General features: G+C 48.9%; 75 non-coding genes across 75 annotated transcripts; 69 read left to right on the top strand and 6 right to left on the bottom strand.

Annotated features, from left to right (window-relative positions):
- Window positions 1-89: 89 nt before the first annotated feature.
- On the top strand, window positions 90-171 carry Trnas-aga (transfer RNA serine (anticodon AGA)). Its single transcript has one exon. It is a non-coding gene; the product is annotated as a tRNA-Ser (tRNA).
- Window positions 172-268: 97 nt separating this feature from the next.
- Trnae-uuc (transfer RNA glutamic acid (anticodon UUC)) lies at window positions 269-340 on the top strand. The gene has a single exon. It is a non-coding gene; the product is annotated as a tRNA-Glu (tRNA).
- A 76-nt stretch (window positions 341-416) lies between these two features.
- Trnac-gca (transfer RNA cysteine (anticodon GCA)) lies at window positions 417-488 on the top strand. The gene has a single exon. It is a non-coding gene; the product is annotated as a tRNA-Cys (tRNA).
- A 74-nt stretch (window positions 489-562) lies between these two features.
- On the top strand, window positions 563-644 carry Trnas-uga (transfer RNA serine (anticodon UGA)). The gene has a single exon. It is a non-coding gene; the product is annotated as a tRNA-Ser (tRNA).
- Window positions 645-724: 80 nt separating this feature from the next.
- Window positions 725-797, top strand: Trnaf-gaa (transfer RNA phenylalanine (anticodon GAA)). The gene has a single exon. It is a non-coding gene; the product is annotated as a tRNA-Phe (tRNA).
- A 325-nt stretch (window positions 798-1,122) lies between these two features.
- On the top strand, window positions 1,123-1,195 carry Trnat-agu (transfer RNA threonine (anticodon AGU)). Its single transcript has one exon. It is a non-coding gene; the product is annotated as a tRNA-Thr (tRNA).
- Window positions 1,196-1,253: 58 nt separating this feature from the next.
- Trnas-aga (transfer RNA serine (anticodon AGA)) lies at window positions 1,254-1,335 on the top strand. Its single transcript has one exon. It is a non-coding gene; the product is annotated as a tRNA-Ser (tRNA).
- A 97-nt stretch (window positions 1,336-1,432) lies between these two features.
- On the top strand, window positions 1,433-1,504 carry Trnae-uuc (transfer RNA glutamic acid (anticodon UUC)). Its single transcript has one exon. It is a non-coding gene; the product is annotated as a tRNA-Glu (tRNA).
- Window positions 1,505-1,580: 76 nt separating this feature from the next.
- Window positions 1,581-1,652, top strand: Trnac-gca (transfer RNA cysteine (anticodon GCA)). The gene has a single exon. It is a non-coding gene; the product is annotated as a tRNA-Cys (tRNA).
- Window positions 1,653-1,888: 236 nt separating this feature from the next.
- Trnaf-gaa (transfer RNA phenylalanine (anticodon GAA)) lies at window positions 1,889-1,961 on the top strand. The gene has a single exon. It is a non-coding gene; the product is annotated as a tRNA-Phe (tRNA).
- A 456-nt stretch (window positions 1,962-2,417) lies between these two features.
- On the top strand, window positions 2,418-2,499 carry Trnas-aga (transfer RNA serine (anticodon AGA)). The gene has a single exon. It is a non-coding gene; the product is annotated as a tRNA-Ser (tRNA).
- A 97-nt stretch (window positions 2,500-2,596) lies between these two features.
- Trnae-uuc (transfer RNA glutamic acid (anticodon UUC)) lies at window positions 2,597-2,668 on the top strand. Its single transcript has one exon. It is a non-coding gene; the product is annotated as a tRNA-Glu (tRNA).
- A 76-nt stretch (window positions 2,669-2,744) lies between these two features.
- On the top strand, window positions 2,745-2,816 carry Trnac-gca (transfer RNA cysteine (anticodon GCA)). Its single transcript has one exon. It is a non-coding gene; the product is annotated as a tRNA-Cys (tRNA).
- Window positions 2,817-2,890: 74 nt separating this feature from the next.
- Trnas-uga (transfer RNA serine (anticodon UGA)) lies at window positions 2,891-2,972 on the top strand. Its single transcript has one exon. It is a non-coding gene; the product is annotated as a tRNA-Ser (tRNA).
- A 290-nt stretch (window positions 2,973-3,262) lies between these two features.
- Trnad-guc (transfer RNA aspartic acid (anticodon GUC)) lies at window positions 3,263-3,334 on the bottom strand. The gene has a single exon. It is a non-coding gene; the product is annotated as a tRNA-Asp (tRNA).
- Window positions 3,335-3,760: 426 nt separating this feature from the next.
- On the top strand, window positions 3,761-3,832 carry Trnae-uuc (transfer RNA glutamic acid (anticodon UUC)). Its single transcript has one exon. It is a non-coding gene; the product is annotated as a tRNA-Glu (tRNA).
- A 76-nt stretch (window positions 3,833-3,908) lies between these two features.
- Trnac-gca (transfer RNA cysteine (anticodon GCA)) lies at window positions 3,909-3,980 on the top strand. The gene has a single exon. It is a non-coding gene; the product is annotated as a tRNA-Cys (tRNA).
- A 74-nt stretch (window positions 3,981-4,054) lies between these two features.
- Trnas-uga (transfer RNA serine (anticodon UGA)) lies at window positions 4,055-4,136 on the top strand. Its single transcript has one exon. It is a non-coding gene; the product is annotated as a tRNA-Ser (tRNA).
- Window positions 4,137-4,216: 80 nt separating this feature from the next.
- On the top strand, window positions 4,217-4,289 carry Trnaf-gaa (transfer RNA phenylalanine (anticodon GAA)). Its single transcript has one exon. It is a non-coding gene; the product is annotated as a tRNA-Phe (tRNA).
- A 325-nt stretch (window positions 4,290-4,614) lies between these two features.
- Window positions 4,615-4,687, top strand: Trnat-agu (transfer RNA threonine (anticodon AGU)). The gene has a single exon. It is a non-coding gene; the product is annotated as a tRNA-Thr (tRNA).
- Window positions 4,688-5,218: 531 nt separating this feature from the next.
- Window positions 5,219-5,300, top strand: Trnas-uga (transfer RNA serine (anticodon UGA)). Its single transcript has one exon. It is a non-coding gene; the product is annotated as a tRNA-Ser (tRNA).
- A 462-nt stretch (window positions 5,301-5,762) lies between these two features.
- Trnat-agu (transfer RNA threonine (anticodon AGU)) lies at window positions 5,763-5,835 on the top strand. Its single transcript has one exon. It is a non-coding gene; the product is annotated as a tRNA-Thr (tRNA).
- Window positions 5,836-5,893: 58 nt separating this feature from the next.
- Trnas-aga (transfer RNA serine (anticodon AGA)) lies at window positions 5,894-5,975 on the top strand. Its single transcript has one exon. It is a non-coding gene; the product is annotated as a tRNA-Ser (tRNA).
- Window positions 5,976-6,220: 245 nt separating this feature from the next.
- Window positions 6,221-6,292, top strand: Trnac-gca (transfer RNA cysteine (anticodon GCA)). Its single transcript has one exon. It is a non-coding gene; the product is annotated as a tRNA-Cys (tRNA).
- A 153-nt stretch (window positions 6,293-6,445) lies between these two features.
- On the bottom strand, window positions 6,446-6,516 carry Trnag-gcc (transfer RNA glycine (anticodon GCC)). The gene has a single exon. It is a non-coding gene; the product is annotated as a tRNA-Gly (tRNA).
- A 247-nt stretch (window positions 6,517-6,763) lies between these two features.
- Window positions 6,764-6,845, top strand: Trnas-aga (transfer RNA serine (anticodon AGA)). The gene has a single exon. It is a non-coding gene; the product is annotated as a tRNA-Ser (tRNA).
- A 97-nt stretch (window positions 6,846-6,942) lies between these two features.
- Window positions 6,943-7,014, top strand: Trnae-uuc (transfer RNA glutamic acid (anticodon UUC)). Its single transcript has one exon. It is a non-coding gene; the product is annotated as a tRNA-Glu (tRNA).
- A 76-nt stretch (window positions 7,015-7,090) lies between these two features.
- On the top strand, window positions 7,091-7,162 carry Trnac-gca (transfer RNA cysteine (anticodon GCA)). Its single transcript has one exon. It is a non-coding gene; the product is annotated as a tRNA-Cys (tRNA).
- Window positions 7,163-7,236: 74 nt separating this feature from the next.
- Window positions 7,237-7,318, top strand: Trnas-uga (transfer RNA serine (anticodon UGA)). Its single transcript has one exon. It is a non-coding gene; the product is annotated as a tRNA-Ser (tRNA).
- Window positions 7,319-7,608: 290 nt separating this feature from the next.
- On the bottom strand, window positions 7,609-7,680 carry Trnad-guc (transfer RNA aspartic acid (anticodon GUC)). Its single transcript has one exon. It is a non-coding gene; the product is annotated as a tRNA-Asp (tRNA).
- A 574-nt stretch (window positions 7,681-8,254) lies between these two features.
- Trnac-gca (transfer RNA cysteine (anticodon GCA)) lies at window positions 8,255-8,326 on the top strand. Its single transcript has one exon. It is a non-coding gene; the product is annotated as a tRNA-Cys (tRNA).
- A 74-nt stretch (window positions 8,327-8,400) lies between these two features.
- On the top strand, window positions 8,401-8,482 carry Trnas-uga (transfer RNA serine (anticodon UGA)). Its single transcript has one exon. It is a non-coding gene; the product is annotated as a tRNA-Ser (tRNA).
- Window positions 8,483-8,562: 80 nt separating this feature from the next.
- On the top strand, window positions 8,563-8,635 carry Trnaf-gaa (transfer RNA phenylalanine (anticodon GAA)). The gene has a single exon. It is a non-coding gene; the product is annotated as a tRNA-Phe (tRNA).
- A 325-nt stretch (window positions 8,636-8,960) lies between these two features.
- Window positions 8,961-9,033, top strand: Trnat-agu (transfer RNA threonine (anticodon AGU)). The gene has a single exon. It is a non-coding gene; the product is annotated as a tRNA-Thr (tRNA).
- A 610-nt stretch (window positions 9,034-9,643) lies between these two features.
- On the bottom strand, window positions 9,644-9,714 carry Trnag-gcc (transfer RNA glycine (anticodon GCC)). Its single transcript has one exon. It is a non-coding gene; the product is annotated as a tRNA-Gly (tRNA).
- A 116-nt stretch (window positions 9,715-9,830) lies between these two features.
- Window positions 9,831-9,903, top strand: Trnat-agu (transfer RNA threonine (anticodon AGU)). Its single transcript has one exon. It is a non-coding gene; the product is annotated as a tRNA-Thr (tRNA).
- A 58-nt stretch (window positions 9,904-9,961) lies between these two features.
- Window positions 9,962-10,043, top strand: Trnas-aga (transfer RNA serine (anticodon AGA)). Its single transcript has one exon. It is a non-coding gene; the product is annotated as a tRNA-Ser (tRNA).
- Window positions 10,044-10,140: 97 nt separating this feature from the next.
- On the top strand, window positions 10,141-10,212 carry Trnae-uuc (transfer RNA glutamic acid (anticodon UUC)). Its single transcript has one exon. It is a non-coding gene; the product is annotated as a tRNA-Glu (tRNA).
- Window positions 10,213-10,514: 302 nt separating this feature from the next.
- Window positions 10,515-10,585, bottom strand: Trnag-gcc (transfer RNA glycine (anticodon GCC)). The gene has a single exon. It is a non-coding gene; the product is annotated as a tRNA-Gly (tRNA).
- Window positions 10,586-10,832: 247 nt separating this feature from the next.
- Window positions 10,833-10,914, top strand: Trnas-aga (transfer RNA serine (anticodon AGA)). Its single transcript has one exon. It is a non-coding gene; the product is annotated as a tRNA-Ser (tRNA).
- A 97-nt stretch (window positions 10,915-11,011) lies between these two features.
- On the top strand, window positions 11,012-11,083 carry Trnae-uuc (transfer RNA glutamic acid (anticodon UUC)). Its single transcript has one exon. It is a non-coding gene; the product is annotated as a tRNA-Glu (tRNA).
- A 76-nt stretch (window positions 11,084-11,159) lies between these two features.
- Window positions 11,160-11,231, top strand: Trnac-gca (transfer RNA cysteine (anticodon GCA)). The gene has a single exon. It is a non-coding gene; the product is annotated as a tRNA-Cys (tRNA).
- A 74-nt stretch (window positions 11,232-11,305) lies between these two features.
- On the top strand, window positions 11,306-11,387 carry Trnas-uga (transfer RNA serine (anticodon UGA)). The gene has a single exon. It is a non-coding gene; the product is annotated as a tRNA-Ser (tRNA).
- An 80-nt stretch (window positions 11,388-11,467) lies between these two features.
- Window positions 11,468-11,540, top strand: Trnaf-gaa (transfer RNA phenylalanine (anticodon GAA)). The gene has a single exon. It is a non-coding gene; the product is annotated as a tRNA-Phe (tRNA).
- Window positions 11,541-11,996: 456 nt separating this feature from the next.
- On the top strand, window positions 11,997-12,078 carry Trnas-aga (transfer RNA serine (anticodon AGA)). Its single transcript has one exon. It is a non-coding gene; the product is annotated as a tRNA-Ser (tRNA).
- A 97-nt stretch (window positions 12,079-12,175) lies between these two features.
- On the top strand, window positions 12,176-12,247 carry Trnae-uuc (transfer RNA glutamic acid (anticodon UUC)). Its single transcript has one exon. It is a non-coding gene; the product is annotated as a tRNA-Glu (tRNA).
- Window positions 12,248-12,323: 76 nt separating this feature from the next.
- On the top strand, window positions 12,324-12,395 carry Trnac-gca (transfer RNA cysteine (anticodon GCA)). The gene has a single exon. It is a non-coding gene; the product is annotated as a tRNA-Cys (tRNA).
- A 236-nt stretch (window positions 12,396-12,631) lies between these two features.
- Window positions 12,632-12,704, top strand: Trnaf-gaa (transfer RNA phenylalanine (anticodon GAA)). Its single transcript has one exon. It is a non-coding gene; the product is annotated as a tRNA-Phe (tRNA).
- Window positions 12,705-13,028: 324 nt separating this feature from the next.
- Window positions 13,029-13,101, top strand: Trnat-agu (transfer RNA threonine (anticodon AGU)). The gene has a single exon. It is a non-coding gene; the product is annotated as a tRNA-Thr (tRNA).
- Window positions 13,102-13,338: 237 nt separating this feature from the next.
- Window positions 13,339-13,410, top strand: Trnae-uuc (transfer RNA glutamic acid (anticodon UUC)). Its single transcript has one exon. It is a non-coding gene; the product is annotated as a tRNA-Glu (tRNA).
- Window positions 13,411-13,794: 384 nt separating this feature from the next.
- Window positions 13,795-13,867, top strand: Trnaf-gaa (transfer RNA phenylalanine (anticodon GAA)). The gene has a single exon. It is a non-coding gene; the product is annotated as a tRNA-Phe (tRNA).
- Window positions 13,868-14,322: 455 nt separating this feature from the next.
- Window positions 14,323-14,404, top strand: Trnas-aga (transfer RNA serine (anticodon AGA)). Its single transcript has one exon. It is a non-coding gene; the product is annotated as a tRNA-Ser (tRNA).
- Window positions 14,405-14,501: 97 nt separating this feature from the next.
- Window positions 14,502-14,573, top strand: Trnae-uuc (transfer RNA glutamic acid (anticodon UUC)). Its single transcript has one exon. It is a non-coding gene; the product is annotated as a tRNA-Glu (tRNA).
- A 76-nt stretch (window positions 14,574-14,649) lies between these two features.
- Trnac-gca (transfer RNA cysteine (anticodon GCA)) lies at window positions 14,650-14,721 on the top strand. The gene has a single exon. It is a non-coding gene; the product is annotated as a tRNA-Cys (tRNA).
- Window positions 14,722-14,957: 236 nt separating this feature from the next.
- Trnaf-gaa (transfer RNA phenylalanine (anticodon GAA)) lies at window positions 14,958-15,030 on the top strand. The gene has a single exon. It is a non-coding gene; the product is annotated as a tRNA-Phe (tRNA).
- Window positions 15,031-15,354: 324 nt separating this feature from the next.
- Window positions 15,355-15,427, top strand: Trnat-agu (transfer RNA threonine (anticodon AGU)). The gene has a single exon. It is a non-coding gene; the product is annotated as a tRNA-Thr (tRNA).
- A 237-nt stretch (window positions 15,428-15,664) lies between these two features.
- Trnae-uuc (transfer RNA glutamic acid (anticodon UUC)) lies at window positions 15,665-15,736 on the top strand. Its single transcript has one exon. It is a non-coding gene; the product is annotated as a tRNA-Glu (tRNA).
- Window positions 15,737-16,120: 384 nt separating this feature from the next.
- On the top strand, window positions 16,121-16,193 carry Trnaf-gaa (transfer RNA phenylalanine (anticodon GAA)). Its single transcript has one exon. It is a non-coding gene; the product is annotated as a tRNA-Phe (tRNA).
- Window positions 16,194-16,517: 324 nt separating this feature from the next.
- Window positions 16,518-16,590, top strand: Trnat-agu (transfer RNA threonine (anticodon AGU)). Its single transcript has one exon. It is a non-coding gene; the product is annotated as a tRNA-Thr (tRNA).
- A 220-nt stretch (window positions 16,591-16,810) lies between these two features.
- Window positions 16,811-16,883, top strand: Trnaf-gaa (transfer RNA phenylalanine (anticodon GAA)). Its single transcript has one exon. It is a non-coding gene; the product is annotated as a tRNA-Phe (tRNA).
- A 324-nt stretch (window positions 16,884-17,207) lies between these two features.
- On the top strand, window positions 17,208-17,280 carry Trnat-agu (transfer RNA threonine (anticodon AGU)). Its single transcript has one exon. It is a non-coding gene; the product is annotated as a tRNA-Thr (tRNA).
- Window positions 17,281-17,517: 237 nt separating this feature from the next.
- On the top strand, window positions 17,518-17,589 carry Trnae-uuc (transfer RNA glutamic acid (anticodon UUC)). Its single transcript has one exon. It is a non-coding gene; the product is annotated as a tRNA-Glu (tRNA).
- A 384-nt stretch (window positions 17,590-17,973) lies between these two features.
- Window positions 17,974-18,046, top strand: Trnaf-gaa (transfer RNA phenylalanine (anticodon GAA)). The gene has a single exon. It is a non-coding gene; the product is annotated as a tRNA-Phe (tRNA).
- Window positions 18,047-18,370: 324 nt separating this feature from the next.
- Trnat-agu (transfer RNA threonine (anticodon AGU)) lies at window positions 18,371-18,443 on the top strand. The gene has a single exon. It is a non-coding gene; the product is annotated as a tRNA-Thr (tRNA).
- A 237-nt stretch (window positions 18,444-18,680) lies between these two features.
- Trnae-uuc (transfer RNA glutamic acid (anticodon UUC)) lies at window positions 18,681-18,752 on the top strand. The gene has a single exon. It is a non-coding gene; the product is annotated as a tRNA-Glu (tRNA).
- Window positions 18,753-19,136: 384 nt separating this feature from the next.
- On the top strand, window positions 19,137-19,209 carry Trnaf-gaa (transfer RNA phenylalanine (anticodon GAA)). The gene has a single exon. It is a non-coding gene; the product is annotated as a tRNA-Phe (tRNA).
- Window positions 19,210-19,844: 635 nt separating this feature from the next.
- Trnae-uuc (transfer RNA glutamic acid (anticodon UUC)) lies at window positions 19,845-19,916 on the top strand. The gene has a single exon. It is a non-coding gene; the product is annotated as a tRNA-Glu (tRNA).
- A 76-nt stretch (window positions 19,917-19,992) lies between these two features.
- On the top strand, window positions 19,993-20,064 carry Trnac-gca (transfer RNA cysteine (anticodon GCA)). The gene has a single exon. It is a non-coding gene; the product is annotated as a tRNA-Cys (tRNA).
- Window positions 20,065-20,300: 236 nt separating this feature from the next.
- On the top strand, window positions 20,301-20,373 carry Trnaf-gaa (transfer RNA phenylalanine (anticodon GAA)). The gene has a single exon. It is a non-coding gene; the product is annotated as a tRNA-Phe (tRNA).
- A 137-nt stretch (window positions 20,374-20,510) lies between these two features.
- Trnag-gcc (transfer RNA glycine (anticodon GCC)) lies at window positions 20,511-20,581 on the bottom strand. The gene has a single exon. It is a non-coding gene; the product is annotated as a tRNA-Gly (tRNA).
- Window positions 20,582-20,828: 247 nt separating this feature from the next.
- Window positions 20,829-20,910, top strand: Trnas-aga (transfer RNA serine (anticodon AGA)). The gene has a single exon. It is a non-coding gene; the product is annotated as a tRNA-Ser (tRNA).
- Window positions 20,911-21,007: 97 nt separating this feature from the next.
- Trnae-uuc (transfer RNA glutamic acid (anticodon UUC)) lies at window positions 21,008-21,079 on the top strand. Its single transcript has one exon. It is a non-coding gene; the product is annotated as a tRNA-Glu (tRNA).
- Window positions 21,080-21,155: 76 nt separating this feature from the next.
- Window positions 21,156-21,227, top strand: Trnac-gca (transfer RNA cysteine (anticodon GCA)). The gene has a single exon. It is a non-coding gene; the product is annotated as a tRNA-Cys (tRNA).
- A 632-nt stretch (window positions 21,228-21,859) lies between these two features.
- On the top strand, window positions 21,860-21,932 carry Trnat-agu (transfer RNA threonine (anticodon AGU)). Its single transcript has one exon. It is a non-coding gene; the product is annotated as a tRNA-Thr (tRNA).
- A 237-nt stretch (window positions 21,933-22,169) lies between these two features.
- Trnae-uuc (transfer RNA glutamic acid (anticodon UUC)) lies at window positions 22,170-22,241 on the top strand. Its single transcript has one exon. It is a non-coding gene; the product is annotated as a tRNA-Glu (tRNA).
- Window positions 22,242-22,293: the final 52 nt, after the last annotated feature.

The following is a 22,293-nucleotide window of genomic DNA, read 5'->3' as shown; positions in this document are numbered from 1 at the left end:
CAGATCCCCGGTTCAAATCCGGGCAGTGCCTTTAGCAGTAATGTTGTGCTTTCTGGTCGGCCTTGTGGCAATGGCCAGCGGTTTGTCAGGCTGCGATGGCCGAGTGGTTAAGGCGTTTGACTAGAAATCAAATGGGATCTTCCCGCGTAGGTTCGAATCCTACTCGCAGCGGACGCAAAAAGGTGTTTTTGACACGAACAGAAAGACAGAGCTAGTTCAAAGTGTCAGAAAAAGCATGACATCTAAATTACTTAGTGGTGCGAATGTGTCCCGCATGGTCTAGTGGTTAGGATTTCTGGTTTTCACCCAGGCGGCCCGGGTTCGATTCCCGGTGCGGGAAGTGTACATTTTTTAAGTTAAGTTGCTCTCTCACGCGTTGATGTTATATACCCTGTGCGTGGATTCCGTCCTTGGCTGGGGATATAGCTCAGTGGTAGAGCATTCGACTGCAGATCGAGAGGTCCCTGGTTCAAACCCGGGTGTCCCCTACTAGTTGGCTTTTTGTCCTCTTCGGCACCTGAGTGGTGAGCTGGTGAATTATTCTGGTTACCCAGCAATTTCTGCTGCGATGGCCGAGTGGTTAAGGCGTTAGACTTGAAATCTAATGGGATCTTCCCGCGTAGGTTCGAACCCTACTCGCAGCGAATCTTCAAACATTCTTTTTGATCTGGTCAAGTGTCTATCACAACGTACAGACCTTTGCCATGTGATAGAATTGATCATGGCCGAGATAGCTCAGTTGGGAGAGCGTCAGACTGAAGATCTGAAGGTCCCTGGTTCAATCCCGGGTCTCGGCATTTTATCACTGCCCAGCAGGGCGGTTTGAGGTGGTGAATGCAAGCAGCCGTAGCACTTTTCCTCAGCTATGTTTTTTTATTTATTTTCCTTCCTTTCTTTTTTACGGAGGGTATTTTCTGGTGTAGGTAAAACACGATGCATTGGCGGGGGAATCGAACCCCGGTCTCCCGCGTGGCAGGCGAGAATTCTACCACTGAACCACCAATGCGTTACTACTCATTTCCAAAATTTCCGAGTGACAGTGTATCACGTCCCGGTGTGTTAGTAGCCTTAACGGCATTTCAGACGTGTGATATTGAGATTTTCAAAATCTCCCAACAGGCAGGCGCTGTGGCTTAGCGGTTAAAGCGCCTGTCTAGTAAACAGGAGATCCCCGGTTCAAATCCGGGCAGTGCCTTTAGCAGTAATGTTGTGCTTTCTGGTCGGCCTTGTGGCAATGGCCAGCGGTTTGTCAGGCTGCGATGGCCGAGTGGTTAAGGCGTTTGACTAGAAATCAAATGGGATCTTCCCGCGTAGGTTCGAATCCTACTCGCAGCGGACGCAAAAAGGTGTTTTTGACACGAACAGAAAGACAGAGCTAGTTCAAATTGTCAGAAAAAGCATGACATCTAAATTACTTAGTGGTGCGAATGTGTCCCGCATGGTCTAGTGGTTAGGATTTCTGGTTTTCACCCAGGCGGCCCGGGTTCGATTCCCGGTGCGGGAAGTGTACATTTTTTAAGTTAAGTTGCTCTCTCACGCGTTGATGTTATATACCCTGTGCGTGGATTCCGTCCTTGGCTGGGGATATAGCTCAGTGGTAGAGCATTCGACTGCAGATCGAGAGGTCCCTGGTTCAAACCCGGGTGTCCCCTACTAGTTGGCTTTTTGTCCTCTTCGGCACCTGAGTGGTGAGCTGGTGAATTATTCTGGTTACCCAGCAGTTTCTGCTGCGATGGCCGAGTGGTTAAGGCGTTAGACTTGAAATCTGATGGGATCTTCCCGCGTAGGTTCGAACCCTACTCGCAGCGAATCTTCAAACATTCTTTTTGATCTGGTAAAGTGTCTATCACAACGTACAGACCTTTGCCATGTGATAGAATTGATCATGGCCGAGATAGCTCAGTTGGGAGAGCGTCAGACTGAAGATCTGAAGGTCCCTGGTTCAATCCCGGGTCTCGGCATTTTATCACTGCCCAGCAGGGCGGTTTGAGGTGGTGAATGCAAGCAGCCGTAGCACTTTTCCTCAGCTATGTTTTTTTATTTATTTTCCTTCCTTTCTTTTTTACGGAGGGTATTTTCTGGTGTAGGTAAAACACGATGCATTGGCGGGGGAATCGAACCCCGGTCTCCCGCGTGGCAGGCGAGAATTCTACCACTGAACCACCAATGCGTTACTACTCACTTCCAAAATTTCCGAGTGACAGTGTATCACGTCCCGGTGTGTTAGTAGCCTTAACGGCATTTCAGACGTGTGATATTGAGATTTTCAAAATCTCCCACCAGGCAGGCGCGGTGGCTTAGCGATTAAAGCGCCTGTCTAGTAAACAGGAGATCCCCGGTTCAAATCCGGGCAGTGCCTTTAGCAGTAATGTTGTGCTTTCTGGTCGGCCTTGTGGCAATGGCCAGCGGTTTTTCAGGCTGCGATGGCCGAGTGGTTAAGGCGTTTGACTAGAAATCAAATGGGATCTTCCCGCGTAGGTTCGAATCCTACTCGCAGCGGACGCAAAAAGGTGTTTTTGACACGAACAGAAAGACAGAGCTAGTTCAAATTGTCAGAAAAAGCATGACATCTAAATTACTTAGTGGTGCGAATGTGTCCCGCATGGTCTAGTGGTTAGGATTTCTGGTTTTCACCCAGGCGGCCCGGGTTCGATTCCCGGTGCGGGAAGTGTACATTTTTTAAGTTAAGTTGCTCTCTCACGCGTTGATGTTATATACCCTGTGCGTGGATTCCGTCCTTGGCTGGGGATATAGCTCAGTGGTAGAGCATTCGACTGCAGATCGAGAGGTCCCTGGTTCAAACCCGGGTGTCCCCTACTAGTTGGCTTTTTGTCCTCTTCGGCACCTGAGTGGTGAGCTGGTGAATTATTCTGGTTACCCAGCAATTTCTGCTGCGATGGCCGAGTGGTTAAGGCGTTAGACTTGAAATCTAATGGGATCTTCCCGCGTAGGTTCGAACCCTACTCGCAGCGAATCTTCAAACATTCTTTTTGATCTGGTCAAGTGTATATCACAACGTACAGACCTTTGCCATGTGATAGAATTGATCATGGCCGAGATAGCTCAGTTGGGAGAGCGTCTGACTGAAGATCTGAAGGTCCCTGGTTCAATCCCGGGTCTCGGCATTTTATCACTGCCCATCAGGGCGGTTTGAGGTGGTGAATGCAAGCAGCCGTAGCACTTTTCCTCAGCTATGTTTTTTTATTTATTTTCCTTCCTTTCTTTTTTACGGAGGGTATTTTCTGGTGTAGGTAAAACACGATGCATTGGCGGGGGAATGGAACCCCGGTCTCCCGCGTGACAGGCGAGAATTCTACCACTGAACCACCAATGCGTTACTACTCACTTCCAAAATTTCCGAGTGACAGTGTATCACGTCCCGGTGTGTTATTAGCCTTAACGGCATTTCAGACGTGTGATATTGAGATTTTCAAAATCTCCCAACAGGCAGGCGCTGTGGCTTAGCGGTTAAAGCGCCTGTCTAGTAAACAGGAGATCCCCGATTCAAATCCGGGCATTGCCTTTAGCAGTAATGTTGTGCTTTCTGGTCGGCCTTGTGGCAATGGCCAGCGGTTTGTCAGGCTGCGATGGCCGAGTGGTTAAGGCGTTTGACTAGAAATCAAATGGGATCTTCCCGCGTAGGTTCGAATCCTACTCGCAACGGACGCAAAAAGGTGTTTTTGACACGAACAGAAAGACAGAGCTAGTTCAAATTGTCAGAAAAAGCATGACATCTAAATTACTTAGTGGTGCGAATGTGTCCCGCATGGTCTAGTGGTTAGGATTTCTGGTTTTCACCCAGGCGGCCCGGGTTCGATTCCCGGTGCGGGAAGTGTACATTTTTTAAGTTAAGTTGCTCTCTCACGCGTTGATGTTATATACCCTGTGCGTGGATTCCGTCCTTGGCTGGGGATATAGCTCAGTGGTAGAGCATTCGACTGCAGATCGAGAGGTCCCTGGTTCAAACCCGGGTGTCCCCTACTAGTTGGCTTTTTGTCCTCTTCGGCACCTGAGTGGTGAGCTGGTGAATTATTCTGGTTACCCAGCAATTTCTGCTGCGATGGCCGAGTGGTTAAGGCGTTAGACTTGAAATCTAATGGGATCTTCCCGCGTAGGTTCGAACCCTACTCGCAGCGAATCTTCAAACATTCTTTTTGATCTGGTCAAGTGTCTATCACAACGTACAGACCTTTGCCATGTGATAGAATTGATCATGGCCGAGATAGCTCAGTTGGGAGAGCGTCAGACTGAAGATCTGAAGGTCCCTGGTTCAATCCCGGGTCTCGGCATTTTATCACTGCCCAGCAGGGCGGTTTGAGGTGGAGAATGCAAGCAGCCATAGCACTTTTCCTCAGCTATGTTTTTTTATTTATTTTCCTTCCTTTCTTTTTTACGGAGGGTATTTTCTGGTGTAGGTAAAACACGATGCATTGGCGGGGGAATCGAACCCCGGTCTCCCGCGTGGCAGGCGAGAATTCTACCACTGAACCACCAATGCGTTACTACTCACTTCCAAAATTTCCGAGTGACAGTGTATCACGTCCCGGTGTGTTAGTAGCCTTAACGGCATTTCAGACGTGTGATATTGAGATTTTCAAAATCTCCCAACAGGCAGGCGCTGTGGCTTAGCGGTTAAAGCGCCTGTCTAGTAAACAGGAGATCCCCGGTTCAAATCCGGGCAGTGCCTTTAGCAGTAATGTTGTGCTTTCTGGTCGGCCTTGTGGCAATGGCCAGCGGTTTGTCAGGCTGCGATGTCGGAGTGGTTAAAGCGTTTGACTAGAAATCAAATGGGATCTTCCCGCGTAGGTTCGAATCCTACTCGCAGCGGACGCAAAAAGGTGTTTTTGACACGAACAGAAAGACAGAGCTAGTTCAAATTGTCAGAAAAAGCATGACATCTAAATTACTTAGTGGTGCGAATGTGTCCCGCATGGTCTAGTGGTTAGGATTTCTGGTTTTCACCCAGGCGTCCCGGGTTCGATTCCCGGTGCGGGAAGTGTACATTTTTTAAGTTAAGTTGCTCTCTCACGCGTTGATGTTATATACCCTGTGCGTGGATTCCGTCCTTGGCTGGGGATATAGCTCAGTGGTAGAGCATTCGACTGCAGATCGAGAGGTCCCTGGTTCAAACCCGGGCGTCCCCTACTAGTTGGCTTTTTTTCCTCTTCGGCACCTGAGTGGTGAGCTGGTGAATTATTCTGGTTACCCAGCAATTTCTGCTGCGATGGCCGAGTGGTTAAGGCGTTAGACTTGAAATCTAATGGGATCTTCCCGCGTAGGTTCGAACCCTACTCGCAGCGAATCTTCAAACATTCTTTTTGATCTGGTCAAGTGTCTATCACAACGTACAGACCTTTGCCATGTGATAGAATTGATCATGACCGAGATAGCTCAGTTGGGAGAGCGTCAGACTGAAGATCTGAAGGTCCCTGGTTCAATCCCGGGTCTCGGCATTTTATCACTGCCCAGCAGGGCGGTTTGAGGTGGTGAATGCAAGCAGCCGTAGCACTTTTCCTCAGCTATGTTTTTTTATTTATTTTCCTTCCTTTCTTTTTTACGGATGATATTTTCTGGTGTAGGTAAAACACGATCGAACCCCGGTCTCCCGCGTGGCAGGCGAGAATTCTACCACTGAACCACCAATGCGTTACTACTCATTTCCAAAATTTCCGAGTGACAGTGTATCACGTCCCGGTGTGTTAGTAGCCTTAACGGCATTTCAGACGTGTGATATTGAGATTTTCAAAATCTCCCAACAGGCAGGCGCTGTGGCTTAGCGGTTAAAGCGCCTGTCTAGTAAACAGGAGATCCCCGGTTCAAATCCGGGCAGTGCCTTTAGCAGTAATGTTGTGCTTTCTGGTCGGCCTTGTGGCAATGGCCAGCGGTTTCTCAGGCTGCGATGGCCGAGTGGTTAAGGCGTTTGACTAGAAATCAAATGGGATCTTCCCGCGTAGGTTCGAATCCTACTCGCAGCGGACGCAAAAAGGTGTTTTTGACACGAACAGAAAGACAGAGCTAGTTCAAATTGTCAGAAAAAGCATGACATCCAAATTACTTAGTGGTGCGAATGTGTCCCGCATGGTCTAGTGGTTAGGATTTCGGGTTTTCACCCAGGCGGCCCGGGTTCGATTCCCGGTGCGGGAAGTGTACATTTTTTAAGTTAAGTTGCTCTCTCACGCGTTGATGTTATATACCCTGTGCGTGGATTCCGTCCTTGGCTGGGGATATAGCTCAGTGGTAGAGCATTCGACTGCAGATCGAGAGGTCCCTGGTTCAAACCCGGGTGTCCCCTACTAGTTGGCTTTTTGTCCTCTTCGGCACGTGAGTGGTGAGCTGGTGAATTATTCTGGTTACCCAGCAATTTCTGCTGCGATGGCCGAGTGGTTATTTATTTTCCTTCCTTTCTTTTTTACGGAGGAAATTTTCTGGTGTAGGTAAAACACGATGCATTGGCGGGGAATCGAACCCCGGTCTCCCGCGTGGCAGGCGAGAATTCTACCACTGAACCACCAATGCGTTACTACTCATTTCCAAAATTTCCGAGTGACAGTGTATCACGTCCCGGTGTGTTAGTAGCCTTAACGGCATTTCAGACGTGTGATATTGAGATTTTCAAAATCTCCCAACAGGCAGGCGCTGTGGCTTAGCGGTTAAAGCGCCTGTCTAGTAAACAGGAGATCCCCGGTTCAAATCTGGGCAGTGCCTTTAGCAGTAATGTTGTGCTTTCTGGTCGGCCTTGTGGCAATGGCCAGCGGTTTTTCAGGCTGCGATGGCCGAGTGGTTAAGGCGTTTGACTAGAAATCAAATGGGATCTTCCCGCGTAGGTTCGAATCCTACTCGCAGCGGACGCAAAAAGGTGTTTTTGACACGAACAGAAAGACAGAGCTAGTTCAAATTGTCAGAAAAAGCATGACATCTAAATTACTTAGTGGTGCGAATGTGTCCCGCATGGTCTAGTGGTTAGGATTTCTGGTTTTCACCCAGGCGGCCCGGGTTCGATTCCCGGTGCGGGAAGTGTACATTTTTTAAGTTAAGTTGCTCTCTCACGCGTTGATGTTATATACCCTGTGCGTGGATTCCGTCCTTGGCTGGGGATATAGCTCAGTGGTAGAGCATTCGACTGCAGATCGAGAGGTCCCTGGTTCAAACCCGGGTGTCCCCTACTAGTTGGCTTTTTGTCCTCTTCGGCACCTGAGTGGTGAGCTGGTGAATTATTCTGGTTACCCAGCAATTTCTGCTGCGATGGCCGAGTGGTTAAGGCGTTAGACTTGAAATCTAATGGGATCTTCCCGCGTAGGTTCGAACCCTACTCGCAGCGAATCTTCAAACATTCTTTTTGATCTGGTCAAGTGTCTATCACAACGTACAGACCTTTGCCATGTGATAGAATTGATCATGGCCGAGATAGCTCAGTTGGGAGAGCGTCTGACTGAAGATCTGAAGGTCCCTGGTTCAATCCCGGGTCTCGGCATTTTATCACTGCCCAGCAGGGCGGTTTGAGGTGGTGAATGCAAGCAGCCGTAGCACTTTTCCTCAGCTATGTTTTTTTATTTATTTTCCTTCCTTTCTTTTTTACGGAGGGTATTTTCTGGTGTAGGTAAAACACGATGCATTGGCGGGGGAATCGAACCCCGGTCTCCCGCGTGACAGGCGAGAATTCTACCACTGAACCACCAATGCGTTACTACTCACTTCCAAAATTTCCGAGTGACAGTGTATCACGTCCCGGTGTGTTATTAGCCTTAACGGCATTTCAGATGTGTGATATTGAGATTTTCAAAATCTCCCAACAGGCAGGCGCTGTGGCTTAGCGGTTAAAGCGCCTGTCTAGTAAACAGGAGATCCCCGATTCAAATCCGGGCAGTGCCTTTAGCAGTAATGTTGTGCTTTCTGGTCGGCCTTGTGGCAATGGCCAGCGGTTTGTCAGGCTGCGATGGCCGAGTGGTTAAGGCGTTTGACTAGAAATCAAATGGGATCTTCCCGCGTAGGTTCGAATCCTACTCGCAACGGACGCAAAAAGGTGTTTTTGACACGAACAGAAAGACAGAGCTAGTTCAAATTGTCAGAAAAAGCATGACATCTAAATTACTTAGTGGTGCGAATGTGTCCCGCATGGTCTAGTGGTTAGGATTTCTGGTTTTCACCCTGGCGGCCCGGGTTCGATTCCCGGTGCGGGAAGTGTACATTTTTTAAGTTAAGTTGCTCTCTCACGCGTTGATGTTATATACCCTGTGCGTGGATTCCGTCCTTGGCTGGGGATATAGCTCAGTGGTAGAGCATTCGACTGCAGATCGAGAGGTCCCTGGTTCAAACCCGGGTGTCCCCTACTAGTTGGCTTTTTGTCCTCTTCGGCACCTGAGTGGTGAGCTGGTGAATTATTCTGGTTACCCAGCAATTTCTGCTGCGATGGCCGAGTGGTTAAGGCGTTAGACTTGAAATCTAATGGGATCTTCCCGCGTAGGTTCGAACCCTACTCGCAGCGAATCTTCAAACATTCTTTTTGATCTGGTCAAGTGTCTATCACAACGTACAGACCTTTGCCATGTGATAGAATTGATCATGGCCGAGATAGCTCAGTTGGGAGAGCGTCAGACTGAAGATCTGAAGGTCCCTGGTTCAATCCCGGGTCTCGGCATTTTATCACTGCCCAGCAGGGCGGTTTGAGGTGGAGAATGCAAGCAGCCATAGCACTTTTCCTCAGCTATGTTTTTTTATTTATTTTCCTTCCTTTCTTTTTTACGGAGGGTATTTTCTGGTGTAGGTAAAACACGATGCATTGGCGGGGGAATCGAACCCCGGTCTCCCGCGTGGCAGGCGAGAATTCTACCACTGAACCACCAATGCGTTACTACTCACTTCCAAAATTTCCCAGTGACAGTGTATCACGTCCCGGTGTGTTAGTAGCCTTAACGGCATTTCAGACGTGTGATATTGAGATTTTCAAAATCTCCCAACAGGCAGGCGCTGTGGCTTAGCGGTTAAAGCGCCTGTCTAGTAAACAGGAGATCCCCGGTTCAAATCCGGGCAGTGCCTTTAGCAGTAATGTTGTGCTTTCTGGTCGGCCTTGTGGCAATGGCCAGCGGTTTGTCAGGCTGCGATGGCGGAGAGGTTAAGGCGTTTGACTAGAAATCAAATGGGATCTTCCCGCGTAGGTTCGAATCCTACTCGCAGCGGACGCAAAAAGGTGTTTTTGACACGAACAGAAAGACAGAGCTAGTTCAAATTGTCAGAAAAAGCATGACATCTAAATTACTTAGTGGTGCGAATGTGTCCCGCATGGTCTAGTGGTTAGGATTTCTGGTTTTCACCCAGGCGTCCCGGGTTCGATTCCCGGTGCGGGAAGTGTACATTTTTTAAGTTAAGTTGCTCTCTCACGCGTTGATGTTATATACCCTGTGCGTGGATTCCGTCCTTGGCTGGGTATATAGCTCAGTGGTAGAGCATTCGACTGCAGATCGAGAGGTCCCTGGTTCAAACCCGGGCGTCCCCTACTAGTTGACTTTTTGTCCTCTTCGGCACCTGAGTGGTGAGCTGGTGAATTATTCTGGTTACCCAGCAATTTCTGCTGCGATGGCCGAGTGGTTATTTATTTTCCTTCCTTTCTTTTTTACGGAGGAAATTTTCTGGTGTAGGTGAAACACGATGCATTGGCGGGGAATCGAACCCCGGTCTCCCGCGTGGCAGGCGAGAATTCTACCACTGAACCACCAATGCGTTACTACTCATTTCCAAAATTTCCGAGTGACAGTGTATCACGTCCCGGTGTGTTAATAGCCTTAACGGCATTTCAGACGTGTGATATTGAGATTTTCAAAATCTCCCAACAGGCAGGCGCTGTGGCTTAGCGGTTAAAGCGCCTGTCTAGTAAACAGGAGATCCCCGGTTCAAATCCGGGCAGTGCCTTTATCATTAATGTTGTGCTTTCTGGTCGGCCTTGTGGCAATGGCCAGCGGTTTGTCAGGCTGCGATGGCCGAGTGGTTAAGGCGTTTGACTAGAAATCAAATGGGATCTTCCCGCGTAGGTTCGAATCCTACTCGCAGCGGACGCAAAAAGGTGTTTTTGACACGAACAGAAAGACAGAGCTAGTTCAAATTGTCAGAAAAAGCATGACATCTAAATTACTTAGTGGTGCGAATGTGTCCCGCATGGTCTAGTGGTTAGGATTTCTGGTTTTCACCCAGGCGGCCCGGGTTCGATTCCCGGTGCGGGAAGTGTACATTTTTTTAAGTTAAGTTGCTCTCTCACGCGTTGATGTTATATACCCTGTGCGTGGATTCCGTCCTTGGCTGGGGATATAGCTCAGTGGTAGAGCATTCGACTGCAGATCGAGAGGTCCCTGGTTCAAACCCGGGCGTCCCCTACTAGTTGACTTTTTGTCCTCTTCGGCACCTGAGTGGTGAGCTGGTGAATTATTCTGGTTACCCAGCAATTTCTGCTGCGATGGCCGAGTGGTTATTTATTTTCCTTCCTTTCTTTTTTACGGAGGAAATTTTCTGGTGTAGGTGAAACACGATGCATTGGCGGGGAATCGAACCCCGGTCTCCCGCGTGGCAGGCGAGAATTCTACCACTGAACCACCAATGCGTTACTACTCATTTCCAAAATTTCCGAGTGACAGTGTATCACGTCCCGGTGTGTTAGTAGCCTTAACGGCATTTCAGACGTGTGATATTGAGATTTTCAAAATCTCCCAACAGGCAGGCGCTGTGGCTTAGCGGTTAAAGCGCCTGTCTAGTAAACAGGAGATCCGCGGTTCAAATCCGGGCAGTGCCCTTAGCAGTAATGTTGTGCTTTCTGGTCGGCCTTGTGGCAATGGCCAGCGGTTTGTCAGGCTGCGATGGCCGAGTGGTTAAGGCGTTTGACTAGAAATCAAATGGGATCTTCCCGCGTAGGTTCGAATCCTACTCGCAGCGGACGCAAAAAGGTGTTTTTGACACGAACAGAAAGACAGAGCTAGTTCAAATTGTCAGAAAAAGCATGACATCTAAATTACTTAGTGGTGCGAATGTGTCCCGCATGGTCTAGTGGTTAGGATTTCTGGTTTTCACCCAGGCGGCCCGGGTTCGATTCCCGGTGCGGGAAGTGTACATTTTTTAAGTTAAGTTGCTCTCTCACGCGTTGATGTTATATACCCTTTGCGTGGATTCCGTCCTTGGCTGGGGATATAGCTCAGTGGTAGAGCATTCGACTGCAGATCGAGAGGTCCCTGGTTCAAACCCGGGTGTCCCCTACTAGTTGGCTTTTTGTCCTCTTCGGCACCTGAGTGGTGAGCTGGTGAATTATTCTGGTTACCCAGCAATTTCTGCTGCGATGGCCGAGTGGTTAAGGCGTTAGACTTGAAATCTAATGGGATCTTCCCGCGTAGGTTCGAACCCTACTCGCAGCGAATCTTCAAACATTCTTTTTGATCTGGTCAAGTGTCTATCACAACGTACAGACCTTTGCCATGTAATAGAATTGATCATGGCCGAGATAGCTCAGTTGGGAGAGCGTCAGACTGAAGATCTGAAGGTCCCTGGTTCAATCCCGGGTCTCGGCATTTTATCACTGCCCAGCAGGGCGGTTTGAGGTGGTGAATGCAAGCAGCCGTAGCACTTTTCCTCAGCTATGTTTTTTTATTTATTTTCCTTCCTTTCTTTTCTACGGAGGGTATTTTCTGGTGTAGGTAAAACACGATGCATTGGCGGGGGAATCGAACCCCGGTCTCCCGCGTGGCAGGCGAGAATTCTACCACTGAACCACCAATGCGTTACTACTCATTTCCAAAATTTCCGAGTGACAGTGTATCACGTCCCGGTGTGTTAGTAGCCTTAACGGCATTTCAGACGTGTGATATTGAGATTTTCAAAATCTCCCAACAGGCAGGCGCTGTGACTTAGCGGTTAAAGCGCCTGTCTAGTAAACAGGAGATCCCCGGTTCAAATCCGGGCAGTGCCTTTAGCAGTAATGTTGTGCTTTCTGGTCGGCCTTGTGGCAATGGCCAGCGGTTTGTCAGGCTGCGATGGCCGAGTGGTTAAGGCGTTTGACTAGAAATCAAATGGGATCTTCCCGCGTAGGTTCGAATCCTACTCGCAGCGGACGCAAAAAGGTGTTTTTGACACGAACAGAAAGACAGAGCTAGTTCAAATTGTCAGAAAAAGCATGACATCTAAATTACTTAGTGGTGCGAATGTGTCCCGCATGGTCTAGTGGTTAGGATTTCTGGTTTTCACCCAGGCGGCCCGGGTTCGATTCCCGGTGCGGGAAGTGTACATTTTTTAAGTTAAGTTGCTCTCTCACGCGTTGATGTTATATACCCTGTGCGTGGATTCCGTCCTTGGCTGGGGATATAGCTCAGTGGTAGAGCATTCGACTGCAGATCGAGAGGTCCCTGGTTCAAACCCGGGTGTCCCCTACTAGTTGGCTTTTTGTCCTCTTCGGCACCTGAGTGGTGAGCTGGTGAATTCTTCTGGTTACCCAGCAATTTCTGCTGCGATGGCCGAGTGGTTAAGGCGTTTGACTTGAAATCTAATGGGATCTTCCCGCGTAGGTTCGAACCCTACTCGCAGCGAATCTTCAAACATTCTTTTTGATCTGGTCAAGTGTCTATCACAACGTACAGACCTTTGCCATGTGATAGAATTGATCATGGCCGAGATAGCTCAGTTGGGAGAGCGTCAGACTGAAGATCTGAAGGTCCCTGGTTCAATCCCGGGTCTCGGCATTTTATCACTGCCCAGCAGGGCGGTTTGAGGTGGTGAATGCAAGCAGCCGTAGCACTGTTCCTCAGCTATGTTTTTTTATTTATTTTCCTTCCTTTCTTTTTCACGGAGGGTATTTTCTGGTGTAGGTAAAACACGATGCATTGGCGGGGAATCGAACCCCGGTCTCCCGCGTGGCAGGCGTGAATTCTACCACTGAACCACCAATGCGTTACTACTCATTTCCAAAATTTCCGAGTGACAGTGTATCACGTCCCGGTGTGTTAGTAGCCTTAACGGCATTTCAGACGTGTGATATTGAGATTTTCAAAATCTCCCAACAGGCAGGCGCTGTGGCTTAGCGGTTAAAGCGCCTGTCTAGTAAACAGGAGATCCCCGGTTCAAATCCGGGCAGTGCCTTTAGCAGTAATGTTGTGCTTTCTGGTCCGCCTTGTGGCAATGGCCAGCGGTTTGTCAGGCTGCGATGGCCGAGTGGTTAAGGCGTTTGACTAGAAATCAAATGGGATCTTCTCGCGTAGGTTCGAATCCTACTCGCAGCGGACGCAAAAAGGTGTTTTTGACACGAACAGAAAGACAGAGCTAGTTCAAATTGTCAGAAAAAGCATGACATCTAAATTACTTAGTGGTGCGAATGTGTCCCGCATGGTCTAGTGGTTAGGATTTCTGGTTTTCACCCAGGCGGCCCGGGTTCGATTCCCGGTGCGGGAAGTGTACATTTTTTAAGTTAAGTTGCTCTCTCACGCGTTGATGTTATATACCCTGTGCGTGGATTCCGTCCTTGGCTGGGGATATAGCTCAGTCGTAGAGCATTCGACTGCAGATCGAGAGGTCCCTGGTTCAAACCCGGGTGTCCCCTACTAGTTGGCTTTTTGTCCTCTTCGGCACCTGAGTGGTGAGCTGGTGAATTATTCTGGTTACCCAGCAATTTCTGCCGCGATGGCCGAGTGGTTAAGGCGTTAGACTTGAAATCTAATTGGATCTTCCCGCGTAGGTTCGAACCCTACTCGCAGCGAATCTTCAAACATTCTTTTTGATCTGGTCAAGTGTCTATCACAACGTACAGACCTTTGCCATGTGATAGAATTGATCATGGCCGAGATAGCTCAGTTGGGAGAGCGTCAGACTGAAGATCTGAAGGTCCCTGGTTCAATCCCGGGTCTCGGCATTTTATCACTGCCCAGCAGGGCGGTTTGAGGTGGTGAATGCCAGCAGCCGTAGCACTTTTCCTCAGCTATGTTTTTTATTTATTTTCCTTCCTTTCTTTTCTACGGAGGGTATTTTCTGGTGTAGGTACAACACGATGCATTGGCGGGGGAATCGAACCCCGGTCTCCCGCGTGGCAGGCGAGAATTCTACCACTGAACCACAAATGCGTTACTACTCATTTCCAAAATTTCGGAGTGACAGTGTATCACGTCCCGGTGTGTTAGTAGCCTTAACGGCATTTCAGACGTGTGATATTGAGATTTTCAAAATCTCCCAACAGGCAGGCGCTGTGACTTAGCGGTTAAAGCGCCTGTCTAGTAAACAGGAGATCCCCGGTTCAAATCCGGGCAGTGCCTTTAGCAGTAATGTTGTGCTTTCTGGTCGGCCTTGTGGCAATGGCCAGCGGTTTGTCAGGCTGCGATGGCCGAGTGGTTAAGGCGTTTGACTAGAAATCAAATGGGATCTTCCCGCGTAGGTTCGAATCCTACTCGCAGCGGACGCAAAAAGGTGTTTTTGACACGAACAGAAAGACAGAGCTAGTTCAAATTGTCAGAAAAAGCATGACATCTAAATTACTTAGTGGTGCGAATGTGTCCCGCATGGTCTAGTGGTTAGGATTTCTGGTTTTCACCCAGGCGGCCCGGGTTCGATTCCCGGTGCGGGAAGTGTACATTTTTTAAGTTAAGTTGCTCTCTCACGCGTTGATGTTATATACCCTGTGCGTGGATTCCGTCCTTGGCTGGGGATATAGCTCAGTGGTAGAGCATTCGACTGCAGATCGAGAGGTCCCTGGTTCAAACCCGGGTGTCCCCTACTAGTTGGCTTTTTGTCCTCTTCGGCACCTGAGTGGTGAGCTGGTGAATTCTTCTGGTTACCCAGCAATTTCTGCTGCGATGGCCGAGTGGTTAAGGCGTTTGACTTGAAATCTAATGGGATCTTCCCGCGTAGGTTCGAACCCTACTCGCAGCGAATCTTCAAACATTCTTTTTGATCTGGTCAAGTGTCTATCACAACGTACAGACCTTTGCCATGTGATAGAATTGATCATGGCCGAGATAGCTCAGTTGGGAGAGCGTCAGACTGAAGATCTGAAGGTCCCTGGTTCAATCCCGGGTCTCGGCATTTTATCACTGCCCAGCAGGGCGGTTTGAGGTGGTGAATGCAAGCAGCCGTAGCACTTTTCCTCAGCTATGTTTTTTTATTTATTTTCCTTCCTTTCTTTTTCACGGAGGGTATTTTCTGGTGTAGGTAAAACACGATGCATTGGCGGGGAATCGAACCCCGGTCTCCCGCGTGGCAGGCGTGAATTCTACCACTGAACCACCAATGCGTTACTACTCATTTCCAAAATTTCCGAGTGACAGTGTATCACGTCCCGGTGTGTTAGTAGCCTTAACGGCATTTCAGACGTGTGATATTGAGATTTTCAAAATCTCCCAACAGGCAGGCGCTGTGGCTTAGCGGTTAAAGCGCCTGTCTAGTAAACAGGAGATCCCCGGTTCAAATCCGGGCAGTGCCTTTAGCAGTAATGTTGTGCTTTCTGGTCCGCCTTGTGGCAATGGCCAGCGGTTTGTCAGGCTGCGATGGCCGAGTGGTTAAGGCGTTTGACTAGAAATCAAATGGGATCTTCTCGCGTAGGTTCGAATCCTACTCGCAGCGGACGCAAAAAGGTGTTTTTGACACGAACAGAAAGACAGAGCTAGTTCAAATTGTCAGAAAAAGCATGACATCTAAATTACTTAGTGGTGCGAATGTGTCCCGCATGGTCTAGTGGTTAGGATTTCTGGTTTTCACCCAGGCGGCCCGGGTTCGATTCCCGGTGCGGGAAGTGTACATTTTTTAAGTTAAGTTGCTCTCTCACGCGTTGATGTTATATACCCTGTGCGTGGATTCCGTCCTTGGCTGGGGATATAGCTCAGTCGTAGAGCATTCGACTGCAGATCGAGAGGTCCCTGGTTCAAACCCGGGTGTCCCCTACTAGTTGGCTTTTTGTCCTCTTCGGCACCTGAGTGGTGAGCTGGTGAATTATTCTGGTTACCCAGCAATTTCTGCCGCGATGGCCGAGTGGTTAAGGCGTTAGACTTGAAATCTAATTGGATCTTCCCGCGTAGGTTCGAACCCTACTCGCAGCGAATCTTCAAACATTCTTTTTGATCTGGTCAAGTGTCTATCACAACGTACAGACCTTTGCCATGTGATAGAATTGATCATGGCCGAGATAGCTCAGTTGGGAGAGCGTCAGACTGAAGATCTGAAGGTCCCTGGTTCAATCCCGGGTCTCGGCATTTTATCACTGCCCAGCAGGGCGGTTTGAGGTGGTGAATGCCAGCAGCCGTAGCACTTTTCCTCAGCTATGTTTTTTATTTATTTTCCTTCCTTTCTTTTCTACGGAGGGTATTTTCTGGTGTAGGTACAACACGATGCATTGGCGGGGGAATCGAACCCCGGTCTCCCGCGTGGCAGGCGAGAATTCTACCACTGAACCACAAATGCGTTACTACTCATTTCCAAAATTTCCGAGTGACAGTGTATCACGTCCCGGTGTGTTAGTAGCCTTAACGGCATTTCAGACGTGTGATATTGAGATTTTCAAAATCTCCCAACAGGCAGGCGCTGTGGCTTAGCGGTTAAAGCGCCTGTCTAGTAAACAGGAGATCCCCGGTTCAAATCCGGGCAGTGCCTTTAGCAGTAATGTTGTGCTTTCTGGTCCGCCTTGTGGCAATGGCCAGCGGTTTGTCAGGCTGCGATGGCCGAGTGGTTAAGGCGTTAGACTTGAAATCTAATTGGATCTTCCCGCGTAGGTTCGAACCCTACTCGCAGCGAATCTTCAAACATTCTTTTTGATCTGGTCAAGTGTCTATCACAACGTACAGACCTTTGCCATGTGATAGAATTGATCATGGCCGAGATAGCTCAGTTGGGAGAGCGTCAGACTGAAGATCTGAAGGTCCCTGGTTCAATCCCGGGTCTCGGCATTTTATCACTGCCCAGCAGGGCGGTTTGAGGTGGTGAATGCCAGCAGCCGTAGCACTTTTCCTCAGCTATGTTTTTTATTTATTTTCCTTCCTTTCTTTTCTACGGAGGGTATTTTCTGGTGTAGGTACAACACGATGCATTGGCGGGGGAATCGAACCCCGGTCTCCCGCGTGGCAGGCGAGAATTCTACCACTGAACCACAAATGCGTTACTACTCATTTCCAAAATTTCCGAGTGACAGTGTATCACGTCCCGGTGTGTTAGTAGCCTTAACGGCATTTCAGACGTGTGATATTGAGATTTTCAAAATCTCCCAACAGGCAGGCGCTGTGGCTTAGCGGTTAAAGCGCCTGTCTAGTAAACAGGAGATCCCCGGTTCAAATCCGGGCAGTGCCTTTAGCAGTAATGTTGTGCTTTCTGGTCCGCCTTGTGGCAATGGCCAGCGGTTTGTCAGGCTGCGATGGCCGAGTGGTTAAGGCGTTTGACTAGAAATCAAATGGGATCTTCTCGCGTAGGTTCGAATCCTACTCGCAGCGGACGCAAAAAGGTGTTTTTGACACGAACAGAAAGACAGAACTAGTTCAAATTGTCAGAAAAAGCATGACATCTAAATTACTTAGTGGTGCGAATGTGTCCCGCATGGTCTAGTGGTTAGGATTTCTGGTTTTCACCCAGGCGGCCCGGGTTCGATTCCCGGTGCGGGAAGTGTACATTTTTTAAGTTAAGTTGCTCTCTCACGCGTTGATGTTATATACCCTGTGCGTGGATTCCGTCCTTGGCTGGGGATATAGCTCAGTCGTAGAGCATTCGACTGCAGATCGAGAGGTCCCTGGTTCAAACCCGGGTGTCCCCTACTAGTTGGCTTTTTGTCCTCTTCGGCACCTGAGTGGTGAGCTGGTGAATTATTCTGGTTACCCAGCAATTTCTGCCGCGATGGCCGAGTGGTTAAGGCGTTAGACTTGAAATCTAATTGGATCTTCCCGCGTAGGTTCGAACCCTACTCGCAGCGAATCTTCAAACATTCTTTTTGATCTGGTCAAGTGTCTATCACAACGTACAGACCTTTGCCATGTGATAGAATTGATCATGGCCGAGATAGCTCAGTTGGGAGAGCGTCAGACTGAAGATCTGAAGGTCCCTGGTTCAATCCCGGGTCTCGGCATTTTATCACTGCCCAGCAGGGCGGTTTGAGGTGGTGAATGCAAGCAGCCGTAGCACTTTTCCTCAGCTATGTTTTTTTATTTATTTTCCTTCCTTTCTTTTTCACGGAGGGTATTTTCTGGTGTAGGTAAAACACGATGCATTGGCGGGGAATCGAACCCCGGTCTCCCGCGTGGCAGGCGTGAATTCTACCACTGAACCACCAATGCGTTACTACTCATTTCCAAAATTTCCGAGTGACAGTGTATCACGTCCCGGTGTGTTAGTAGCCTTAACGGCATTTCAGACGTGTGATATTGAGATTTTCAAAATCTCCCAACAGGCAGGCGCTGTGGCTTAGCGGTTAAAGCGCCTGTCTAGTAAACAGGAGATCCCCGGTTCAAATCCGGGCAGTGCCTTTAGCAGTAATGTTGTGCTTTCTGGTCCGCCTTGTGGCAATGGCCAGCGGTTTGTCAGGCTGCGATGGCCGAGTGGTTAAGGCGTTTGACTAGAAATCAAATGGGATCTTCTCGCGTAGGTTCGAATCCTACTCGCAGCGGACGCAAAAAGGTGTTTTTGACACGAACAGAAAGACAGAGCTAGTTCAAATTGTCAGAAAAAGCATGACATCTAAATTACTTAGTGGTGCGAATGTGTCCCGCATGGTCTAGTGGTTAGGATTTCTGGTTTTCACCCAGGCGGCCCGGGTTCGATTCCCGGTGCGGGAAGTGTACATTTTTTAAGTTAAGTTGCTCTCTCACGCGTTGATGTTATATACCCTGTGCGTGGATTCCGTCCTTGGCTGGGGATATAGCTCAGTCGTAGAGCATTCGACTGCAGATCGAGAGGTCCCTGGTTCAAACCCGGGTGTCCCCTACTAGTTGGCTTTTTGTCCTCTTCGGCACCTGAGTGGTGAGCTGGTGAATTATTCTGTTTACCCAGCAATTTCTGCCGCGATGGCCGAGTGGTTAAGGCGTTAGACTTGAAATCTAATTGGATCTTCCCGCGTAGGTTCGAACCCTACTCGCAGCGAATCTTCAAACATTCTTTTTGATCTGGTCAAGTGTCTATCACAACGTACAGACCTTTGCCATGTGATAGAATTGATCATGGCCGAGATAGCTCAGTTGGGAGAGCGTCAGACTGAAGATCTGAAGGTCCCTGGTTCAATCCCGGGTCTCGGCATTTTATCACTGCCCAGCAGGGCGGTTTGAGGTGGTGAATGCAAGCAGCCGTAGCACTTTTCCTCAGCTATGTTTTTTTATTTATTTTCCTTCCTTTCTTTTTTACGGAGGGTATTTTCTGGTGTAGGTAAAACACGATGCACTGGCGGGGAATCGAACCTCGGTCTCCCGCGTGGCAGGCGAGAATTCTACCACTGAACCACCAATGCGTTACTACTCATTTCCAAAATTTCCGAGTGACAGTGTATCACGTCCCGGTGTGTTAGTAGCCTTAACGGCATTTCAGACGTGTGATATTGAGATTTTCAAAATCTCCCAACAGGCAGGCGCTGTGGGTTAGCGGTTAAAGCGCCTGTCTAGTAAACAGGAGATCCCCGGTTCAAATCCGGGCAGTGCCTTTAGCAGTAATGTTGTGCTTTCTGGTCGGCCTTGTGGCAATGGCCAGCGGTTTGTCAGGCTGCGATGGCCGAGTGGTTAAGGCGTTTGACTAGAAATCAAATGGGATCTTCCAGCGTAGGTTCGAATCCTACTCGCAGCGGACCGAAAAAAGGTGTTTTTGACACGAACAGAAAGACAGAGCTAGTTCAAATTGTCAGAAAAAGCATGACATCTAAATTACTTAGTGGTGCGAATGTGTCCCGCATGGTCTAGTGGTTAGGATTTCTGGTTTTCACCCAGGCGGCCCGGGTTCGATTCCCGGTGCGGGAAGTGTACATTTTTTAAGTTAAGTTGCTGTCTCACGCGTTGATGTTATATACCCTGTGCGTGGATTCCGTCCTTGGCTGGGGATATAGCTCAGTGGTAGAGCATTCGACTGCAGATCGAGAGGTCCCTGGTTCAAACCCGGGTGTCCCCTACTAGGCGGCTTTTTGTCCTCTTCGGCGCCTGAGCGGTGAGCTGGTGAATTATTCTGGTTACCCAGCAATTTCTGCTGCGATGGCCGAGTGGTTAAGGCGTTAGACTTGAAATCTAATGGGATCTCCCCGCGTAGGTTCGAACCCTACTTGCAGCGAATCTTCAAACATTCTTTTTGATCTGGTCAAGTGTCTATCACAACGTACAGACCTTTGCCATGTGATAGAATTGATCATGGCCGAGATAGCTCAGTTGGGAGAGCGTCAGACTGAAGATCTGAAGGTCCCTGGTTCAATCCCGGGTCTCGGCATTTTATCACTGCCCAGCAGGGCGGTTTGAGGTGGTGAATGCAAGCAGCCGTAGCACTTTTCCTCAGCTATGTTTTTTTATTTATTTTCCTTCCTTTCTTTTTTACGGAGGGTATTTTCTGGTGTAGGTAAAACACGATGCATTGGCGGGGAATCGAACCCCGGTCTCCCGCGTGGCAGGCGAGAATTCTACCACTGAACCACCAATGCGTTACTACTCATTTCCAAAATTTCCGAGTGACAGTGTATCACGTCCCGGTGTGTTAGTAGCCTTAACGGCATTTCAGACGTGTGATATTGAGATTTTCAAAATCTCCCAACAGGCAGGCGCTGTGGCTTAGCGGTTAAAGCGCCTGTCTAGTAAACAGGAGATCCCCGGTTCAAATCCGGGCACTGCCTTTAGCAGTAATGTTGTGCTTTCTAGTCGGCCTTGTGGCAATGGCCAGCGGTTTGTCAGGCTGCGATGGCCGAGTGGTTAAGGCGTTTGACTAGAAATCAAATGGGATCTTCCCGCGTAGGTTCGAATCCTACTCGCAGCGGACGCAAAAAGGTGTTTTTGACACGAACAGAAAGACAGAGCTAGTTCAAATTGTCAGAAAAAGCATGACATCTAAATTACTTAGTGGTGCGAATGTGTCCCGCATGGTCTAGTGGTTAGGATTTCTGGTTTTCACCCAGGCGGCCCGGGTTCGATTCCCGGTGCGGGAAGTGTACATTTTTTAAGTTAAGTTGCTCTCTCACGCGTTGATGTTATATACCCTGTGCGTGGATTACGTCCTTGGCTGGGGATATAGCTCAGTGGTAGAGCATTCGACTGCAGATCGAGAGGTCCCTGGTTCAAACCCGGGTGTCCCCTACTAGGTGGCTTTTTGTCCTCTTCGGCACCTGAGTGGTGAGCTGGTGAATTATTCTGGTTACCCAGCAATTTCTGCTGCAATGGCCGAGTGGTTAAGGCGTTAGACTTGAAATCTAATGGGATCTTCCCGCGTAGGTTCGAACCCTACTCGCAGCGAATCTTCAAACATTCTTTTTGATCTGGTCAAGTGTCTATCACAACGTACAGAACTTTGCCATGTGATAGAATTGATCATGGCCGAGATAGCTCAGTTGGGAGAGCGTCAGACTGAAGATCTGAAGGTCCCTGGTTCAATCCCGGGTTTCGCATTTTATCACTGCCCAGCAGGGCGGTTTGAGGTGGTGAATGCAAGCAGCCGTAGCACTTTTCCTCAGCTATGTTTTTTTATTTATTTTCCTTCCTTTCTTTTTTACGGAGGGTATTTTCTGGTGTAGGTAAAACACGATGCATTGGCGGGGAATGGAACCCCGTTCTCCCGCGTGGCAGGCGAGAATTCTACCACTGAACCACCAATGCGTTACTACTCATTTCCAAAATTTCCGAGTGACAGTGTATCACGTCCCGGTGTGTTAGTAGCCTTAACGGCATTTCAGACGTGTGATATTGAGATTTTCAAAATCTCCCAACAGGCAGGCGCTGTGGCTTAGCGGTTAAAGCGCCTGTCTAGTAAACAGGAGATCCCCGGTTCAAATCCGGGCAGTGCCTTTAGCAGTAATGTTGTGCTTTCTGGTCGGCCTTGTGGCAATGGCCAGCGGTTTGTCAGGCTGCGATGGCCGAGTGGTTGAGGCGTTTGACTAGAAATCAAATGGGATCTTCCCGCGTAGGTTCGAATCCTACTTGCAGCGGACGCAAAAAGGTGTTTTTGACACGAACAGAAAGACAGAGCTAGTTCAAATTGTCAGAAAAAGCATGACATCTAAATTACTTAGTGGTGCGAATGTGTCCCGCATGGTCTAGTGGTTAGGATTTCTGGTTTTCACCCAGGCGGCCCGGGTTCGATTCCCGGTGCGGGAAGTGTACATTTTTTAAGTTAAGTTGCTCTCTCACGCGTTGATGTTATATACCC

Source organism: Hydractinia symbiolongicarpus, chromosome 2 (assembly GCF_029227915.1).
Source record: "Hydractinia symbiolongicarpus strain clone_291-10 chromosome 2, HSymV2.1, whole genome shotgun sequence".
NCBI lineage: Eukaryota > Metazoa > Cnidaria > Hydrozoa > Anthoathecata > Hydractiniidae > Hydractinia > Hydractinia symbiolongicarpus.
The sequence above is the reverse complement of the archived record's forward strand: the minus strand, read 5'-3'. Positions and strand labels throughout refer to the sequence as shown.